This window comes from Ambystoma mexicanum, chromosome 5q (assembly GCF_040938575.1).
Source record: "Ambystoma mexicanum isolate Mex_15411 chromosome 5q, UKY_AmexF1_1, whole genome shotgun sequence".
In the NCBI taxonomy this organism is placed as follows: Eukaryota; Metazoa; Chordata; class Amphibia; order Caudata; family Ambystomatidae; genus Ambystoma; species Ambystoma mexicanum.
Genome location: NC_090933.1, coordinates 156,233,249 through 156,247,636, shown reverse-complemented (window position 1 = coordinate 156,247,636; position 14,388 = coordinate 156,233,249).

The following is a 14,388-nucleotide window of genomic DNA, read 5'->3' as shown; positions in this document are numbered from 1 at the left end:
GTGGTGATGCCACTGTTGTGTTTGATGAACTGGTAAAAGCCATTTTGACACACTAATTTTGTGAATCCAGAAGAATTGTGGAAGTGTTTTGTTTCTAAAGAAAACAGCAATTTTCGACAAACTATTGTTGTGAATCCAGAAGAATTGTAGTAGTATTTGTTTTCCAGGAAGAAGTAACATTAAAACATTGCAACTTGAAGATAAAGACCTTTCTTTCGTTTTGTGGGAACTTTGTCAATTGCCAGATGAAAGACATTTGGAGTAAGAAGAACTTTGTGAGTAGAACTTGGCTATATAAAAGGAACTTTATTTTTGGAAAATCTTGCTTTGAACCTGGGGAATCGGGATCCGACCCAAGCTACCAGGTATCAGGTTTATGTTGAGTATAAATGTTATTTTTGTTAAACTTGAATTGCCATATTTAAACTTCATGAGTTTATTGTATCTAGTGTGAGGGACAGATTCCTTTTATTAGAGTGTTTTTCTTTAGTTCTGTTTTAATAGGTAGGCAATCCTCTTTAGGTTAGGGATATCAAGGCGTTTATCACACCGTTTTGACTTAATAAAATGGCTACTTGTATACGCCTCACATAACTGACCCCTCACAACTTCCTCAATGGTATATCAAGTGTGGTTAACTAACTTGCCAGACTTGACTTGACAACATTTTTGTCCAAAAAGATGTTTGCTTTGTTGCTGGGTTCCTGTTTTATTTCTCCTTTTCTAGTGAGAGTCTCTCCTACTGTTGTTTCTGGGCTCCAGCCCACTGGGTGTAGTTATCTCTGCACTGGTGAGGGCCTTCAAGCCTTAGATATTTTACTGATGGCCTTGCCTGATTCCATTTGGGTCCCAGATGCTACTGTACGCTGGCGGGGCTTCTGCATGATTTATTTTCCTTCTTTACCTAGTGTCCACATGGACAGACCTGATATACTCTCCTGACAGGCATTATCCCACATAGGTGTGTTCCTAATATTGGTATCAGCTTTAGTAGTCTCTCTGTTATCCCTTTGTAATCTGTGGGATGTGTTTCTCTGCTTTACAAGGTTCTTGTCACTCTATGAAATGGTGCTTTCATCCCCTTGTGCTCTCCGGAATATATTTACAAAGTTTACAAAGTTTGTCTCAAATATAATGCCTCTTGTATCCCCTTGTGCTCTTCAGGATGTGTTTGCATGGTTTACAAAGTTCGTATCAAATAGAATGCCTCTTGTATCCCCTTTTGATCTTTGGGACATGTTTGCAAGGTTTACAAAGTTTGTATCAAATATAATGCCACTTGTAGCCCCTTGTGCTTTTCGGGATGTGTTTGTGTGGGTTTTCAGCTGCTCTATCTCCCTCAGTGCCCTAGCCACCAATCTGACCCTTTCCCTACCTTCGAGAAACTTCTTGCGGTCTATGGTCTCTTTGGGTGGTGGAGCAGACCTTCCCTGTTGCTGCTGCGCTCAGCGTTCTCCTTCTCGGCGTTCCGCAGCTCTGGATTCTCCGTCATGTCTCTGGCTGCCCGCAGCTTTCTTCTTGCTCTGCTTATGCCAGTCTGGCTGCCTTCCTTCCTACTGCCGGTCAGGTCCACCTCACCTGGACCTCTGTGGTTCCAACTCTCAGCTTTCGGGCACCCCTGCCTTCGAGCGCCTTGTTTCGTGTTCCTACAGTGCTGATTCGACAGACCATTGAGTCCTGCTTCCATTTCTATGATTGGAGCTGCCTCTTGACAGCTGGACCACGTGTGTTGCTTCTGCGGTGGGCCTGTGCCTTCTTGTTCAATCTTCTTCGTCTCAGTACTTTTTTGACTCAAGCTTAGGTAAGTCTCCCTCTTCCATGTCCCAGTCTTGTCAAGGATACTGTGAGACAGGCATGTTATCAAGAGAGACACAGACTCAAAAGTAAAAGTTTGAAAACCTTTATTAACAAACTTGGTGGGGTTGGTGTAATGCACACCGGGACAGCATCTTGGCGCCCTGAACACCACCGGTTTTTTCGGGCTCCTCTCCTGCAGCCTTCTTTTCCTTGGCCTCCTAGTTGCATCCAGCATCCCCAGCTCGCTCGTAGTTCTTGGCAGAACCACACCTTTTATACCTGATGTAATTGTGAAGTGGAGTGAGGAGTGCACAGTTGGGGAAATGTGCCAGACTTTGCCTGACTCGATTAGTGGAACAATTGCAAGGTGTTAGATGGTAAGCCTCACTGTGTATTTCTATGTTGTCTCTATGGGTAATCATCATTACTGCTGATGACCTCTTCTTCGTCCCAGTACTTAATGGAAATGGGGAGGGGAAGATGGGGTGTGATTGAAAACACCTCGGATGGACTGAGAGAGCTCGAACTTGTCCGGTGAATTGAGGTTGAGTCCCCTTGTCTAAAAGAGGGGAATATCTAGGCGGAAAAAGGGGGGGTCCCAGTACTTCTTCTAAGTGTTGATGAGGGAGAAACAAGGTTAGTGCTGAGAGTTAAAGAAGGGATTGGTCTTTCTAGGTGACACTGAAGAGAAGGTCCCTAGAATGACCCTCGTGTCTCCTATATGCATGACAGCCTGAAGACTACGAAACAAGAGATGCCAGTCGCTGTTTGGCCATCCCCCAGGAGGGCCAGTACATCCTTTGTATGTAAGCAGATATTCTCTTAGACAACCGTTCAAACCCTATCCAGCTAATGTTTTCACGGATACAGGTGCCACATTACTGGACCAGGTTGACTAATGATAAATATCCAGCTGTGCTGGCACCACGACATAGTAACATTAGTCATAAAGCAAACTTACATCCCTGCACAAAGTTACACAGACACACACGTGCACACACAAAGAACATGCATGCACAGTTCTGTAGATAGAGGACAGATACAAGTACATACTGTCAGAAGCCTTTTTCCTTTCACTAGCCAAACTCAGAAACTCAAGAAAGCAAGAGTCACACAGAGAAAGCTTGCAACTGCTTATTGCAACTAACCACATGGAACTTTGGGACATATAGGGAACCTAGAAGAGCCAAATACTACTAACCTTTAAGGAGAATACCACTATATATAGCACTAAGCAAAGGGCCAGTGTTTGCAGCCAAGGACAAGGGTGGGTGGAACATTCCTGACTCTGGGGGCAAGGAGCCACCTGCAAAATCACAGAATAAATCCTTGCTAATTGCAGACCGAAAAGCTCAGTTTTGTGGCCCTCACCAACGTGACTCGATCGAGCCGAACAATAGCCATTTACCCATGGTGGGAAGAGGAGCGGTTCCCAGCGAAGCAGACAAGAACTGATACATGTGTTGCCCAAAAAACATTTGCAATCCGCAGGCACTCTCTCAAGCTAGGTGGCTATACCAGTGGAAATAACAGGGACACATAGGGCCTCATTACGAGTATGGAGGTAGCCATGCCGCTTTTAGCAGCATGTCTACCCCATACAGGGTACCGGGTCCGGGTTCCTTGAATGGGGAAATACCGGGCCATTCCGACCTTGGAGGGCCAGGTATTTCCCCATTCCATGAACCCGGACCTGGTACATCCCCATTTGAGCCCCCATAGGGCTCAATGGGAATGGAGAGGATGCTAACAACGGGCCTGTTAATAACAGGTCCATTGTTAGCATCCTGGTATGCTAGCGGGTCCCGCTAAGGACACCTGGTTTTACCAGACGTCCTTAGCGGGACCCGCGAGCAGACCTCGTAATGAGGTGGTAGAGGATTAACGGTGCCGGCAGCTCTACCGGCGCCGTTAACCCTCTTCCGCCTTCCTCGTAATGAGGCCCACAGTCTTTATCATTTCCTTGAGAAGGTAGACTGTGCGCTGTTCATAGAGCTGTGCACGGAGCAGGGTCCCAGGCCTTGGGGGACCCACTCCAGCCAATCAAGAAGCCCAAATCATGGGGTGGAGTGCAATGGGTAAGGGCCAATGGTAGTGCTACGACCCTGCAACAATGTAATAAATCATTTTTGGGAAAGTCTCAGGCGAGACCACCTGACATGGAAGGACCAGTTAGGCCACTCATGTAGGCGTCTTGCATAGGTAATACCACCCAAGCCACCCAATAGAATGGGCTCTTAGGTTTTTGGGGAGAGGTTAGCTTTTGTGATGCCATTGTGTAATAAAAACTTGCGACACAGGCTGAGGAGCTGTGATTGCTAGATTTTCCTGTATGATCCCTGTCTGTTTTGGAAAATAAAGTCCAGTTCTAACTTGCCCTTGGCTGAGTCCTTTGTCATTGCCGTGGGGGGGTTTGTTGGGCCCTGGGTACTCTGCTGAGCGGTGACTGTGTAGTGTGAACCTCGGTCCTCTGGCATACCTTTACAACCCTGAGACTTTGTCTTCCCTTTTGGTGAGGGAAAGTTAAGGGACAGCAGGTGACTGGAGTAAAAATATTCAATTAACAAAGAGGGTGGGTAGGAAGGATTGGGACACGGAATGGGGGCATACCATATCTCAAAGAACCCCTGCCCAGGTGTTCCTCCCTCACTTGTCTGCCCCAAAGGTTGGGATCCAAAAGCAAACGCCCTCCCCTGGCCACCTGAGCAATGGATCCCCAGGGACTACTTGTGTGAATGCCCTCAGTTTTCTCACAATACCCTCTACTTTAATATAACATAAAGTGGTGTGGGCAACCAGAGGGACCTGAACGGGTGATGAGGTGAGTGGGGACACCAAAGGGGCAAATGGATACCGCGTTCTATCCGGGCCATTGTTACCGGTCCCATGAAGGATTTCCCCCACCTACTCAATGTTATCAATTCCCTTCCTGTCAACCCTAGCTGCACTGCTTACGCCCCTTCCCAGATCCAGAAGAAATGAATTCTAAAATTCTTCAGGTCAAGAAGCTATATGCTTAATACATTTCTGGATATCGCTAACACTTCCAACCCGGCAAGCAGTTCTCACACTCACGCTGTTACACCCTCTATCTACATACCTCCATCCTGGTGTTTACTTCTATAAAATCCATCAGTGCCTGCACCTGGAAAACACCATTGCCCTTTATTTCCATTCATTTGACCATGTGACTACCACTTCTGATCTGCTTTTGACTTGCTTAAATGAACATTTATACTCTCTCTGTTTTGTTAGGCATCTTTTGTCTGTAGACCATTGTCCCTGCAGTTCCCATTCTATTCTGATACCCAAAGGCCACAAGAAACAGCACTGAAAGATGTTTGAAGAAGTGTGACTGAATTACCCTTTCCAATGTGCCCATCATCCTTCTCAACCTGCCCAATTTAATATGGCAAGAAAACCTGATCCGGTGGGCCAGGTCGTGTGGTAATGGACTGCGGCCAAACCTAAAGGCAAAAGTGCAGCAAGGGCCTTAATGATGGGCCCAGCAGCATTAGCACCAGATCCTGCCCTCCATATCAGGTTTTATTGCCATAAGAACCCGAGGTTTTCAATCCGACAGCCAAGGGGGCTGACCCTAATGTCATTTTGTTTGAATCAACAAGACACGCTGGTGGCATCCCGTTCATTCAAACAAAATACTTACCAAAGATGGCCACCGTGGAGATGGAAGGCAAGGCTCCATGCGGACCCCTCTTCCATTTCCATGGGGGGCTGGCAGGGATGCAAAGCAGTGGCAGCGAGGCCGGGAGGGAAGAGACTGGATGGGTAGGGAAGGCGGGAGGAAAATGGTGGGGCAGGCGAGCCACCTTCAGGTTGCTCGAGACACAGGATTGGATTGTAGGATTCAGTCCATGATCCCAGCAACTTCATTGGCTGGCTTCCTCACCTCAGGTTCTAATTCCTATTATAGCATCGTTTTTATGGCCTGCAGCATAGCCCATCCTTCCAACATTCTCCTACCCATCTACCACCATGATGGCTCGTTATCCCAGTGACACATTTCATAAAATGCTACACACCTGTCAATCAAACGTGAAAAAATGAATTACATTATCTTTTGATATTTCCAGGTGTCCCCTAGTGCCTAATCTCTTATCAGGCCCAAGGTCAGAAATTCATGCAATGCCTGCTTATATGTTTCTATGAGCTGCTGTGCTCTTAGGCACCCAACTTTCGCTATTGCTGGGGCATCCTCACTGGCAAATCCTCCACCTCTGGTACCAGTTCACAGAACCACAACCCCAGTAAGTGAGACAAGGTATCAGCTATACACTTGTGATCTGTCCATATATGTCTACAGCTTTAAAGTGGATGTTCACTTGCAGACATTGCAAGACCAACACCATCAGAAATCAAAGAATCTTTCCTGGACTGCCTGTTTAATACTGTTACCAACATTCCATTGTCTACATGAAAAGTTACTCTTATGCTGCAAAACTGTTTTCTCCAAGTCAACATGGCCACTAACATCAGAATTCTTTTTTAGAAAGGTAATGTTGTGTTCAACCACTCATTGGTCCATTGTTCTGTGCAACAGTGTGCATCAAACTTTCCATTGTGGCTTCATTTGGGAACCACATTGTTATGCCGCTGTACTCACTCTAAACTATTGACACCCCTTTTAAATCCTTTCTTCAGCTCTGAGAAATTCCCTCACCTATGCTGAGGAATAACATCTCCCCTCATGGCAAACATCATGTTTCTGCAGAGGGTTGTATGTCATTTCATCGATGGGTGAAATTGCAATGTTTTGTTTCAGAGTATTTTTTATGGAAACAACTCATTTAAATTGATTTATTTTGATTTTTCGGGGGTTCCCCCCACCAAGCCCCTGACCACCTATTGTTTTTTACCTATTCCCGGCCAGGCTGATTACCTCCCGCAGGTAGTGGACGATGGGTCCATGGATTTTGTAAAGAGCTTTAATTAATTTGTGATGAACTCACACATGATATTGGATGATCCCCTTGCCGCCAAATGAAATACAGAAGGCTCTATTAATAGGCCTTCCTCAAACACTTTGGCGGCCAGTGGCATTCCAGATCCGGAATCAGTATTGGTGAAAAATCATGCAGCTGCCGTGAACTGCCCCCTGTCATCTCCCAATGAATGAATCTCACATCAGGTTGTATCATTGCCTTGTAATGGCACTCGAAATACGTTCTCTCCACCGCTGGAAGCAATTCCTTTAGCATGAGTTTTAGTGAATGTTGAAACCCTCAGGAACCCAATGACTGATTGCAAATCATCCTTGATTAACACAGTCTCTCACCGGATAAACACAAGGATTCTGGGTCTAAAGATGAATCCAAGAGATATATTAATGGCAGAAAATCGGTAGGAATGGGCATTGCACGGAATGGTTGCCAGTGGAGCTGAGGGCCAGACAGGGTTGTGTAATTTCTTTGAGTCTGTTTTCTTTATACATTATTAATCTTACACCAACACTTGCCAAGCTGATGTTCCACATTTCGACAGCTTGTCTCTGCTCGTTCTTGCTTATGCGGATGACGCTGCATGCTTTACAAAGACAACTAGATGCTTACATGCCCAATTTGGGTGTGTTGATTTGCTAGTCCCCTTTTTCTTGCAGGTGGTGTGGATCTTCTCCCTTCTTTTTTGTTGATGGGATCAAATTACATTTGCCAGCTCTTTTCATTACTTAGGAATAACCTTTACCACCTTGTTATCCTGTAAAAATCATTGCATCAAACAAGTGAACTGTATGGCGCAGGTCATTGCTGGAATTCATTGATTTGCTTAATCTTAGATATCTTCTTCAATTGAAATTACATAAAAAATATTTAATGCGAAAGCCACTGCGACTGTCAAATGTGACATGGGCATCTGGGGATATGGTAACTTGTTGCAGCTTTAAGTTGGCAAAAATATGTTTTTAGAAACAAATGCTGGGCTTGCCATTGCCTGCTGTCAACTTTGCTGTTCATCAGGATGAGTTTAAAATGGAGCCTCTCTGTCTATGGTTACAAATTTGGGGGGATTCTAAAGCTGTTTTCTCTCCACAAAGTATTTCTTGGCTGTTGAATTCCTAAACAAATATTTTTGCTGTTCCTTGGTTCGCCCATGTCAGGAACCTGGCAAACAGGAGTAATTGGTGTTCCCTGCTTACTAAACTTGCGTTACTTAAAAAAAAAGAGTGAGATAAAAGTATACCACAATAGCCTTCGGGTGAGACTGAGTGTTGAGAGAGACAAAAGTATACCAGAATAGCCTTCCGGTGAGACTGAGTGTTGAGAGGGAAGAATTAGAATTACAGAAAACTGCTAATCGCCAACATATTTTGCTTTCTTGGAATTCTCCCCACAAATATCTGTTGTGCACTAATCTTTCAAAGGAGCATTATTTGATCACCAGAGCCCACTTTTAACTTACTTCCTTTAAAATCTGTTACGGCAAATTGGGTTTCTGGTGATCGGAAGAATGTTATATGTGATTTCTGTTATAATGGCCAGATGATCTTTTACATCTGTTCATTTCCCAGCCAATGCACGACCGTGTTCGCAAATGCACTATAGCACCTTTACTTTGCAATCTGAATTTTAGTCAGTGTAGGCCTGCAATGCCTTTTATTCTCCTTGCTGACACTACTTTTTTAAATATGTTTTATTACGTTTTGTAAGTGTATAAAGACATATATAACATTACAGCATCTCCTTGCTGACACTACTTTGATTTCCTGGACGTTGTTGACTTTTTTGAGGTCAGGATTAGCAGCTAGAAAAAAAGCATGTAATTCATTTTTAAATGGCTGTCTTATATGAAAGCCCTTTTAACCTCATTTTAAGTTTGGAGTTTTCTGATTGGATGCTCGAATTGGTTTGTAATTAGTTCTTAAGTGACAGTGATATTGAATTTATTGTGTATTTTGCAGATTTTACAGCATTTTATCTTATGAAGGTGAAATGGTTACAGGGGCAGTATCTGATCTGGGGGATGCTTTGGTTCCACATTGCACGGGATAATCACAGGAGGTAAGTGCAGGACAATTCTGGTAATGTTGACCCTACCCAGCCCCCCAGGAAGTTAGTGCAGGACAAATCTTGCGACCGTGACCCTCCCAAGCCCCATGGTGGGTTCACCCTTGGAAAACACAGTAACAATGACCCTCTCCTAAAGCTTAGCTTTCTCTAATGTTAATGTTAAAGGATATTTGTACCGCCCACTATCATATTACATTAGTAGTGTTTGTCCTGATACTGTTATGAGCCAACTCACGGTTTCAGAGACGTTACTTTAAAGCCCCAGCAAGATAGTCTGTGAGCTCAAGAGGCAATTGCTTGATACAACATTGCAAGCGTGTGGCTTTCCAAAAGCAGGGTTTTTCTGTGTTACAAAGTTACCACTCCATTTTCTCTCAGCAGAGCTTTTCCTCACTGACGGTGTTATGTTGCAAAGTCACCACGAGCAAGCATCCTCTTACTATATTCAAAGAGGTTTTTAAGCTTACCAAGAGTTTTTGCAACAAAATATTGATTCACTGCGGAAACAGATGACATGGGTCCTGCACAGGCAACATTATAAAGAGTGGGCCAGGGGAGAGTACAATCTACAATAGTGGATGGGCCATTTGCAGGCTTGGTCTTGACCCCTCATACCAAAGTATTACCAGGAACAACCCAGCAGCAGCAACCAAGCACAACTCTGTGCCAATTACACGATACTGGTGAAGATACTCCCCAAAAGCCCAGACCAGAGGGAGGAGGGAGACCACTGGTGTCTATGTAATTTATATCCCAGAGACCTCAGTCAGTGTTGGTTGCAGGCGCAGGAAGCTGGAATTTGTAGCTTGCTGCTGATTGGACATAGCAGAGAGCCTAAGGAAACTGGGGAGGACATTGATGGAACTAAAAAAATCAGAGAGGCCCAATTAAGATAGAGGGGAAGAACTATTCCGATAATCTGATTTTGAGAGGATCCCATTTTTCTTTTAAGTTGGCTCAACTTGTAAATATTTTTCGGAATAAAACGTAAATTTGTACATATCATCTTGGCATGATTCTTTGTCCAAGGAGCCCTGTGACAATACCCAAAAATGTTGAGCATTTTTGTGGGCCCTCTGTTTTTTCTCGGGCTAATGCCACTTCCTTTTCCATTGCTTCAATTGCTGACAGCCAATGTTGACACTATTAATGCACCCACGCCAACCCTACCAACAGAACGTCTTCTAGGGAGCACTTCCTCTGACCCTGCTTTCTGTTGTAAAGTCCATTCCGAAACAGTGCTGAATATTTCAAAAAGTGCACATGATACTGAGCAGCTGTGTTTATTCACAAACAAGGCACACTAGAATTGCATACCTAGCAAGAAGAAAACTTCCAGATGTACTAGGAGAAAGCTTAACACATACATAATGGCCCTCATTACAAGTTTGGCGGTCCAGTAATAAAGTGCCGGTAGCAACGTGGACCGGCACTATTACCGGACTGGCCAATTCCGAGCCATATTGTCAGGGTGATTTCCCAGGGGCCGGCAGAGCCGTCCGCGGACCTCTGGGGCTAGGGATGCCCCAACTCCTCCTGCATCCCAAAAGGAGTATGAGGCACACACAAGAGCAAAGTAATTACTGCTGTTTATTAGGATAACGGCAGGGATTGTTCTCAGCCCATATGCATCCGGGGAGACGCTCTCTTCGTTAGTGGGCTCTCAGGACCTTTTTACCATAGTATGACACGCTACTCGCGTCACCTGGGAAAAATCGTCACAAAACCTATCGCCACTTTGGATTGGCTTCCTGAGTGGTAGGGTTAGTATGGCTACTTATATGAAGAAATATTAGTGGGTAAGGACGGGTCAGGTGGTACACTTGGGTTGTCCCTAAAAGTTGCCACAACAAATTGGTTGAATTGGCATCAGTGAGGTGCCCCTTGTATTCTGATTGGTTCCCTCGTGAGCCTCCAAGCCTGGGACCATTGCCGTTCCCAGCTCGCGATGTACCTGATAGTGGCAACAATGTGTAACTATGTGTTAATGGTGGACAATGGACAGGTCTTGCTAGTGGCTGATGATCACGCCTTTCCCATCAGTGTAGGTGTCCAACTTGTCGCTTTGTTGTTGCAACCTGAGTCCCAGACGTGGGACCCCGGCAACTCTCTGTCTCTTGAGCTTAGCATTTTGTCACTTCGGCTTGGTCACGTGTGGAGAGACTGTAGCTGGAGCAGAATTATGAGCATTTGATTTGTATTTCGGCTCTGAGGGGCGCTTGGTGGTGGCAGGTGTAACCTTGGCACTGCAAGTGCGACGTGTGGGTTGCAACATCGCGGCCTTGGCGGTGAGCTCTCGTTAGGGCTCATTCTGCATGATCTGTGCTTTGCTTTTCGCCTTGGGGGATTTTGTCTGAGAAGCTCCTGCCTGGGGGACTCTTGCTTGCGGCCTACTCGGGCTTAGCTTCTGGGTGGCGGTGCATGACCCATAATGTGGGTGTTGCAGGATGACAGAGTGTCACAAGCAGCAACAGGCATATATGATGGCGTCTTCTATGGGGATGGGGTGGCAAAGCATCGTCAAGCATATACACAAGCTCTTCATGCATCTTGCTTTTCTGAGGTGCGGTAGGAGCCCTATGTGAAAAATAACAACAATGCACGTCCGTGGGTGTGCCAGTCTGCTACGTCATAGCACTGAGTATGTTCTTCATGTAGGTTGGTGTGTGAGTGACCAGTGTGATTGGTGGCACGTGTGTTCTTGTCAGTTGGCTATGTCGTCATGGCATCTCTAACGATGTTGGGTTTTCGTGGTTGTTGCGTTAGTCGCAAACATTGGCTTGACCAGGGCCTGCTATTGGGCATGCTCCACGTTTGTGGGGACCGTGGACACGTGTTACCATGTTGTCAGGTAATGAAGTGAATGGGTCAAACTCCTCTCGCGGGGGGTACTGGGGCCGTGATCCTCTAGGCCGGCGTCTGAATGAGAATGGGGGAAGGGTGTTGTCCCATTTTCCCACTTCAAAATCATCAGAAACACTGCCACTGGTAACACCACACTGTGTGCTACCAGTGGCGGAAACACAGGCATCGGTAGTAGTGCCCCCCCCTTCCCTGACATCTGCCATTAACACCGGCATCACAGGGCCATCAGCATATTGTGAGCATGGACGGTCTGGAACTACCTGCATAAAAATGCTGGAAGTACCGAACAATCCATGCCGAAAACACTGCACCACGGACCGGGCGATAAATGGTCCAAGATGGGGCTAAATAGGCCACAGCTGCAACAATTCCCCTCCAGGTGCACCCAACACAACCAGGAACACTAGAAAAGGCCTGCACCCACACCCAGAACACTCCTTCAATACAACCATGCTGCGTCTCTCAGTGGTAGCAATGGACATGGAGGCATTGCACGCTGCAGTGCTGCTGAATGAGCTGGAGCAACACCAATGGCAACAGGAGACCAGGGAGAGGAGGAAGAGGAGGAGGATGATGGCTGGGATGCAAGTGGCGAGGCAGAGGCAAGCAGTCATACCCTGCACAAGGGCCACACCCTGGGCCCAGACAGATGGGCAGATACATACTGGCAGGAATGTTGATGGTGGCCGTATCTTTAAACGCTGGGATGAACCTTCATGCCAAGGTCGCGCCAGTAGTTCTGAGGAGTTATGGGTGTAAGGGCAACAGCGCTGCGTACCCTGGTATGGATTCCGGTCTGCTTCTTGTTAGACCGTGGCTCTCCGGTGGCAGGGTAGCATCTAGGGAGCGCCTCTGCGGCCGATGATATCTGTCTCTGCAATGGGCTCATGAGTCGCCGTTCCAGCCTGCCGCACAGCATTGCGCGTGGTACTTCGGCTCCCAGCCTAGCAAAGGGGGCTCCAGCTTGCATTTGGGGCGATCCGATGGGCGGAAAAGCAGCCTCTGTACTTCGGCAGCCCAGCAATACCAGGGGGTCCGCTGTCTCCAGTGGGCTCGATTCTTCCCTGACCGAGCTCCGCAGGTCCACAGCGCCATTTTGTAAAGCGGAGGGGAGTCGTCTTCTGCTGCTGTTTCTCCGGTGCACAGGGTCCGATTCTTGTCTGCAAAGGCACCGGCTGGCAGAGAAGAAGTTTCTGCACCAGTTGCTGTGTTCTGTTAAGAAAATTGCGTGAAATTACATCTGTGAAAGGATCTTTAGCAGGATCTGGGACGGGAGCTCAGTGAAGCTGCTCCCTCACGCCATACGCGCTAGCCATGCCCCTCACGGAAGGAAGTGTAGGTGGGGATGTAGTGGATTGAGAGAGTTAAAGAGTTCCAATGTAGGGGGGCCAGGAACTGGAAGGTACGGAAGCGTGAAGAGGTGCATGGGGACAGGGGGACGGTGAGTAAGAAGAGATCAGCAGAGCGGAGAGAACGGGAGGGAGTGTAAAGTAAAGAGGAGAGAGATAGGGGGGAGCAAGGTCATGGAGAGATTTGAAAACCAGACAGAAGAATTGGAATTTAAGTTGGGAGTGAAAGTGAAGCCAGCCAAGGTAAGAGAGCGAGGAGGAAATGGAATCTCGAGGACCAAGGTTACAAGGAGTACGGATAGAGGAGTGGTAGAGGGATTTGAAGGGGGCTAGGCGAGAGGCAGGGAGTCCAAAAAGGAGAGAAGAGCAGTAGAAGAGACGGGGGAAAATGAGGGAGGAGATTAAGAGTTTAGAGGCATGGAAGGTGAGGGATGAGCGGATTTTACGAATATTGAAGAGATGGTGACGACAGGCACGAGAGGTGAGAGAAATCTGGTGGTAAAAGGAGAGGGAGGAGTCAAAGTATAGACCTAAATTGCGAGCATGAGTACAGATGGGGAGATTGGAAGGGGGAAAGTGGATGAAAGGGGGGGTGGGGGAAGAGACCCTGGGAAAGGGTAAAAAGAATGGGAAGTATGGGAAGAATCAAGAGAATCATTATAAAGCACACTTCACTTGTCACAGTAATATGTATGAAATAGAGTTAATCTTGAAACCAAGCATATATAATGTGACAAATCCTTGGATGTCTTCACTTCTCCCTGAGGGGGATCCCCTTTCCATGAGGCCAGGGAGTTGAGGCCGCTACACGATAGTTCCCCTGGGGGGTGGTAGTCAGTGGGAGGATCTAATGGGGAAGGACCCCCTGTGTGAGCAGGGATGACTATCTAAGGAGAATGCGGTATACTCCACTCTGATCCCCCTCACCTACCCCACCCTTGCATTGTCACCCCATGTACATGTGTTAAGTAGCCAAAATCATAAGCACTGGGACAAGGAAGAATCTAGTTAACCCAAGGGAGAAGTATAATATAAGTACTGGGACGAGGAAGAGTCTAGTCTACCCAACGGAGGACTATAGGACAGGTACTGAGAGGAGGAGACAATGTGGAAGCATGAAGAGCAATCCTGGAAACACTAGTGAACATTCTAGTGGTGTAAGCAACCTGAAGGTGTCTCCCTAGCTAGTCCCTGGTGATCTGTCATCTGGCTGGCCAGGACACGGCCATCGCTATCGGGTCCAGTTCCTGGGGGTGGACTAGTGAGGGAGGATCACGTGGATGGGGGAGTCCATGGGGAGTGGGAGTGGGACATCAATGGGTGAGACGTGGTATCCCCCTTGTTTCAACACC